The sequence below is a fragment of the Carlito syrichta genome, unplaced genomic scaffold (genome assembly GCF_000164805.1).
Source record: "Carlito syrichta isolate Samal-C Ts95f unplaced genomic scaffold, Tarsius_syrichta-2.0.1 Scaffold289400, whole genome shotgun sequence".
NCBI lineage: Eukaryota > Metazoa > Chordata > Mammalia > Primates > Tarsiidae > Carlito > Carlito syrichta.
Window position 1 is genome coordinate 79,780 of NW_007233496.1, and position 6,646 is coordinate 86,425.

The window sequence follows — 6,646 nt, forward strand, 5'->3', positions numbered from 1 at the left end:
GAGCGGCCACTGCACTCCAGTCTGGGTGACAGAGTGAGACTCCAACTCAAAAAAATGAAATAATAAAATAAAATAAAATAAAATAAAATAAAATAAAATATGAGAGGCAGAGACTGGGAAACAAGGGAGTATTTAACTTCTATAACCACGTTATAGGGAGACAGGTTGGCATCATTGCCACAAAACCCACTCAAAGCAACACAGATTCATTTCAGTATTTATAGCTAAAATTCACCCACTCCAAGTTTGAAGCCTACATGCAGTTTTAGCACGACTCAAGATTTACATTAACAATGTTTGAGATGTAATCATTAACATGACCAAAGTCTCCTGGTCATGTGGACATTTTAGATAACATTTTGGAATTTACAATATGTTCTTTTACAGTTTTTTAGAGGAAGGGGCAGACAACTGTAATATTTGGACAGAAGGGAAAACATTGTAACAATCTTTTATTCCCAGAGCCCTGGTCTATAATAGTCCGATGTCCTTATATTCATAGATGCAGGGGAGGTGGGCAACGTCCGCTCCAAGCTTTCCAACACACTCCTGCCAGCTTTGGTTCACTCTCTTAATCATTAGGTGGTCTGGCTTTCCTGACTGTTTCTTTTTCAGCATCAGGAATGGCTACTAGATAAGCACGCCTTAATCCCAGCACTTTGGGAGGCAGACATGAAAGGATTGCCTGAATCCAGGGGTTTGAGACCAGCCTGGGCAACTTGGTGAGCCCTCGACACTACAATAAATCAAAACATTAGCTGAGTGTGGTGGCGCATACCTGTAGTTTCAGCTACTTGGAAGACTGAAGTCCAGCCGGTCAAGGCTACGAGGAGGCACACTCATGGCCACTGCACACCCAGCTCTCTGAGCAACAGAGTGAGACTTCAACTCAAAAAAATAATAAATAAATAAACAAAATAAAGTTTGGTTAGTAATAGGAGAGCGTGGGAGCAGCAAATAGGAAAAATGTCCACTTTTGAATCCAAGCGACTTTTACGTTTAGCCCAACTCTACTACAAAAGAATACAAGTTTTTAAGTCTTCTAAATGGCTATTCTAATACAACAGAATGGCTCTTTTCAGCCTATAACATATCGCAGGTACCCCATAAATATGTACCAATATTATGCACGAGTACAAAGAAGAAAAATACCCAGAGAAGTATTTCCCGAGCTCTCCCACTGTTACCATGGCCTGAGGTATCGGCTCACTCGAGTTCATCTCCCATGCCAACCGAAACCACTGACACGGGGAGCCCGATCACGGGGTCGGGCTCGGGGTTGGAAAAGCCTGAACGTTTGCAGCCATAGCAGCAAAGTCAGGGACAGCAGGTGGCCAAAGCAGTAGGCACAGATCCCCGCAGCAGAGAAAAAGGTGTCAAGAATCAGCCACTGTACTTGTCCTGGCAGCAAAAGCAGCGTTGCTGGAGAGTGGTGGCCCATTCCATGGCCAGAAGCAAGTGTGTGTGTGTGTGTGTGTGTGTGTGTGCAGTGGTGGCCCATTCCATGGCCAGAAGCAAGGTGTGTGTGTGTGTGTGTTTATTGTCAAGGGATGGTTGTCCTGTCCATTAGGGTTTGGAGCTGAGGATGAGTGGGATCGTGGAGAGACCACCAAAGAAGAGGGATAAAGATGGTGTCCCAAGATGGGAGCGAGGCCAAAGGAGAGATGGGTAGAGGTAGCCAGGGAGTGCTCTGGGAACACGTGAAAAGGCCTGGATCTGAGAGACATGCGTTAAAATCCAAGTGGCTGGGGATATTTTGAAGGTAGAGCATAAGAAGTACTTCCCTGACCGGGAATTGAACCCGGGCCGCGGCGGTGAGAGCGCCGAATCCTAACCACTAGACCACCAGGGAGTCACGACATTTGCTTCCAGTTAGTGCCTCCTGGGTACGACCACTAAAATGTGCAGCAGTAGTATTCCTGGTGCTGGTAACCTGTTCCCAGGAAAAGCTAAAACCAAGCTGCTCACTGTCCCCTGCCCCTTGTATGCTGTCCAAGCACTCCACTAGTTCAGGCAATTCTGTTCCTGTTTGCAATATCTTCTCGGCGATTTCTTTATTCTGGGACACCCACACAGCCAACACAGGCCATACTTTACAGGGCTGCGAACCCCGGACTTTCACAAAGCGTAGTCCCACTGGGTTGGCTGAGAATCGAACCCTGGCCCACTGTTTGGAAGGCAGCTACGCTCACCACTACACCACCAACACACCGAGCCCAGCAGTGAGCAGCCCAGGCAACCTGGCACGGTGCTTTGACCAGCAGCGGCCAAACCCCTGCGCAGCCCTGCCCAGACGCCCAGCTCTGCCCACGGCTCTACACTGAAACCGGGACAATTAAGACCACCCTGCACCCCACCTGTGCCAGGCGAGTTTGGCTGCTCCAGTCTGCCTGCCTGCTTCTGGAGGTCCGGAGCTCTTGCTGTCCCTGAGCCCTCGGCTCCACGCCACAGCCCGCCAAGGCCCTTCTTCACTAGAGGGGTAGAGGTTACAGTCTGCACCACTGGGCACTCACTCACACAGGGTTCTGGCCCTGTGCGTCCCAGGGAGTCCATTACGACACCCGATTAGGCCGGTCGGCTTGTCGAGTGCTGTAGGGACAGCTCAGAAGACCACTTCGCTGTAGTGAACGCGTGGCCGTCAATGAGAAAGGGAAGAGGACCACCAGAGTTAGGGGTCCAGGGAACAGGTTGACCAAGGGAGCCAAGAGGGTCAAGGCAAGGGAGCGGGCTGGCCAGGCAAGAGATGGCACCCTGCGCCTGGCTGGAGGGCAAAGGAAGAAGAAGAATGGCTGTGGGGCACCACGGGCAGTGTCCCAAAAGAAACCGCGGGGACGGAGGCGCGGTCAAAAAAAACAAAAAAACAAAAAACCGCTCGTCTCCCCGTCGGGGAATCGAACCCCGGTCTCCCGCGTGACAGGCGGGGATACTCACCACTATACTAACGAGGACTACCAAGGGCGCGCTCCGCCTCGACGGCAGACAATTTTCTCTGCTTCTATCCTCTTGCACAACAAAGGCCTGGCGCATACCGGTCCCCCGATTCCCACATCGCGACCCCGCCGCCGCCTCCACCACCCAACTAGTGTAGCCAACGTCGACCCACCGCGACACCGAACGAACCACACTCTGACCCTTCCCGGACCTGAAGCCGAACCACGATCATGACCATGACTGGGGTCCTAGAATCTCCCAGTGCGCCCTGCCTGCTGCCTCCCACGCAGGGTCGGCGTCTGCAGGGTGGGGCCCGGGGCAAGCGAACCAGGCTTTCGGGAGGCGACCGGCGCGCGCCAGGCGGGGTACAGCCTGGAGAGACGCGGGGGGCGTTCACGTCAGATCAGATTGAGGCGACTGTTTTGACTCCCGCACGGCTGTCGCGGCCTTTGCTCCGGCACCACACTCAGACGGCTGCGGCCCAAGAGCAGAGGCGATCGTGCCGGCTCCCAGCTAGGTAACTGGATACAGAACTAGGCTCCCTGTTAGGCTGGCCGAGCGATCTAAGGCGCTGCGTTCAGGTCACAGTCTTCCCTGGAGGCGTAGGCTCGAATCCCACTCCTGACAAGTCCGCCTTTTGCTCCACCCATCCCAGGAAACGCCCATCACAACCCTTGTCCACTTCACCCGCGGTCCCTTCCCGGAGCTGTTGCTCACTCTACAAACTCAACCACCTGGACGCTGGACTCTCACACGCAGCGATTTCTCAGACATGGTCATTCTTCATGCTCAACCGCTGGCGTCCAGAAAAATATCCCCAGACGGTGCTCCAGCGCCTTCCACCCTCTGTCCTTGATCATTCTAACAGTCCCATCCCCGTCCAGGCACACGCAGCTGTGATCTGACCCCATTTCTCTCCTTAGCTGTCCATCGTCCCCGCTCTTCCCAGCCTTTCTCCTCCCCCATGCTCCGCCTCTCTGCCTCTCAACACATCCCTCCTCCAGAACTGTCACGTGGGCAAAGTTCTTCCCGAGTCACCCTTCAATTTCTGCCTGAACAGCCACTCGCTCTTGGAGCTAGACACTTCTGCTACCAGAGCCACAGCAACCAACACCCTGTGCTTTCCACTGACCTCTCAGCCCCCGCCATCCAGGCTCGCTAGACTGTGCTCCCCACGCTTCTTCACTCTGGGGTCTTCCCCGCTTCCTCACAAAGCCTGGCAGGGAGATTGCCCCTGGGAGTCGCCAGCAAAAGTCCTAGATCCCCGTCAGCCAGAACAAATGCCAGGCCCAGGTCCAGCCGGGACTACCGCTGCACCACACCTCATCTCCACGCGGGAAGCCCCTGCCAAGACAGTCGCAACTACCCCCGAGGAGGTCCTTTGCAGCCTGTCACGAGTCTGCTGCTGCTCTGCCAGATATCCCCTCTCATTCATCCTCGAACTGCCTCCTCACCAATCCATCAGAGCCGGACCCTTGGTGGGAGCCATAGGCCAGAGCGCAGAAGCCAGGATCACACACAGTTGGTCTGTCTCTCTCAGACCCACGTAGTGGTGGCAGGACCGGCCCCCCACCTCTCTCTCCTCTCTCTCTCTCTCTCTCTCTCTCTCTCTCACAAGTACACGCTTACATGCACGACAATGGAAAGAAAGTCAGTCAGCTCAGAAGCGATATTTGGTCGGGGCCAAGGGTGAACATCCGTGCTCCGCAACGGCCACCCTAGGTCGCCTGCCCTTATAGTGCTGGGGGTGGGCCAGACCTGGTCACATCAGAAAGCAGTCTCTTGCTCTGGGTGGGAAATAATGTGCAGGATAGGAGGAGCAAGTCGGCTTCTTTCCTGATGCACCACACCCCAGCGCTCTTGACGTGACCAGAGTCTCTCCTTTCCTTCGATGGTCTGCTCCCTGTCCCATAGGTTTCCAAATGCACATTCAACTAGAAAAGAAGCACAACATGAAGACCACTGTGGGAGCCTCTGCTACTACTGGTTTGTGGGTAGCTCACTGGTTGAATTCTTGCCTGTCATGCGGGAAGTCAGGTTCCATCCTCGGCCTATGCTGTGTCGTGTTCTATTTTGGAATTGCAGCTCCAATGTCCAGCGGAGCTCGCCTCCGCCTCTTCAGGCTTGGGGACTTGCGTGTGTGTCCTACACAGTCTCTGCACCCACGTGAAGCCCGACTCTGCCAGGTCTCCTAGCCTCACTGGCTTCACTTATACAGCTAGTCCCAGGTCCCCAACATCTTCTGGGTCCGCTTTCTCTTCATTATCCAGCCACCCTGTCCTCCAGCTGAGTCATTTCACCTCAAGGAAGACCGCCGGGCACTACACGTTGGGCCCAGTTCTGCTCTTCACATTTCTCCCCTTTCCTCTCTCTCCTCCCCCCATTTCTCTCTCCATTGATCCTCAATCCTGAAATTATGCTATGGCCGCCAACCAAGTCTCTACTCCTAAGAGCGACCCACCGAGTTCTAGAGGCCACACTTTGGTCCTCTTAGCTCACTTGGCCAACTTGTCCTCTGGACCCCTGTGTCCCATGATTTTCTTCCCTTTCTCCTTTCTGTGTGTTCATCACAGCAGAGCAGCCTCCTCTCAGCCTTCCCCACAGTGCCCAACAAGTGGCCAGCCAACACCCTGAGCTTTCCACCGACCCCTCAGCCCCCACCGTCCACATCTCGCTAGATTGTGCCCTGGATGCTTCTTCACTCTTGGGCATCTTTCACTTCCACCTGCCTGCAAGGACACACACAGCCCAGATGCCTGCCTGCCAGAGGATGAGGGATCCCTGCACACGGCCTGACAGAGAGATTGCCCCGAGAGTCACCATCGAAATCCCTAGTATCCCCAAAAGAACCCACAAACACCAGGCCCAGGTCCCACCGGACCACCTTTGTGCCACATCGCATCCCCATGCAACAATCCCCGCCGGCATCCACGCCAGCCTGCTCCTAAGCCGGCTACCGTTCTCCACAGAAGTGTCTCCCATCCATCATCGAGCTTCTGATTCCTCTCCACCAGCCCATCAGAGGCAGACCTGTGATGCGAGCTTTGGCCAGAGTGCAGTAGCCAGCTCACAGAGAGTTGGTCTCTTTCCCTCACAAGCTTGCAGTAGCGGTGGGACCTGACCCCTGTGTCACCCCAATATCTCTCTCTCTCCCTCTCCCTCTTCCTCTCCCTCTGTCTCTCCCTCTTCCTCTCTCTCAACGGGCACATACGCACATGCACAATGGCAAGAAAACCATCCAACTCAGAAAGCGACTTTCGTTTGGTGCCATGGGTCGCTAAAGGGAACGTCCTCGCTCAGCAAGGCTGCCCCAAGTCATCCGCTCCACTTGGTATTCGTGGACGGGCCAGGGCTGGTCCTTCATCTGGCGACACCAACTGGTCCTGGGCAGAGAAAGCGCAGGGTGGGTGGTGTGAGTCCAATTCTCTCCTTATGCACTGCTTCCCAGCGCCCTCGACGTGACTGGAGGCTCTCTTTCCAGTCGCCTGAGCCGTCCCTGTCACCTTGGGCCATTTTACAGGTTCAGCTGGGGCAGATACCCACAACTACGGAGACCGGTGTCGGGCAGTGGGCAGCGAGTCCCACTATGGCAGTCCTCCTTAACATCTGTGCATGGGTGGTTCAGTGGTAGAATTCTCGCCTGCCACGCGGGAGGCCCGGGTTCGATTCCCGGCCCATGCAGTGCCTGACTACTTTTAGTCCTGCAGTCCCAACT

General features: G+C 54.7%; 3 non-coding genes across 3 annotated transcripts; 1 reads left to right on the forward strand and 2 right to left on the reverse strand.

Annotated features, from left to right (window-relative positions):
- Positions 1–1,780: 1,780 nt before the first annotated feature.
- Positions 1,781–1,852, reverse strand: TRNAE-CUC. The gene has a single exon. It is a non-coding gene; the product is annotated as a tRNA-Glu (tRNA).
- A 1,024-nt stretch (positions 1,853–2,876) lies between these two features.
- On the reverse strand, positions 2,877–2,948 carry TRNAD-GUC. The gene has a single exon. It is a non-coding gene; the product is annotated as a tRNA-Asp (tRNA).
- A 3,593-nt stretch (positions 2,949–6,541) lies between these two features.
- Positions 6,542–6,612, forward strand: TRNAG-GCC. Its single transcript has one exon. It is a non-coding gene; the product is annotated as a tRNA-Gly (tRNA).
- The last annotated feature ends 34 nt before the right edge of the window (positions 6,613–6,646 follow it).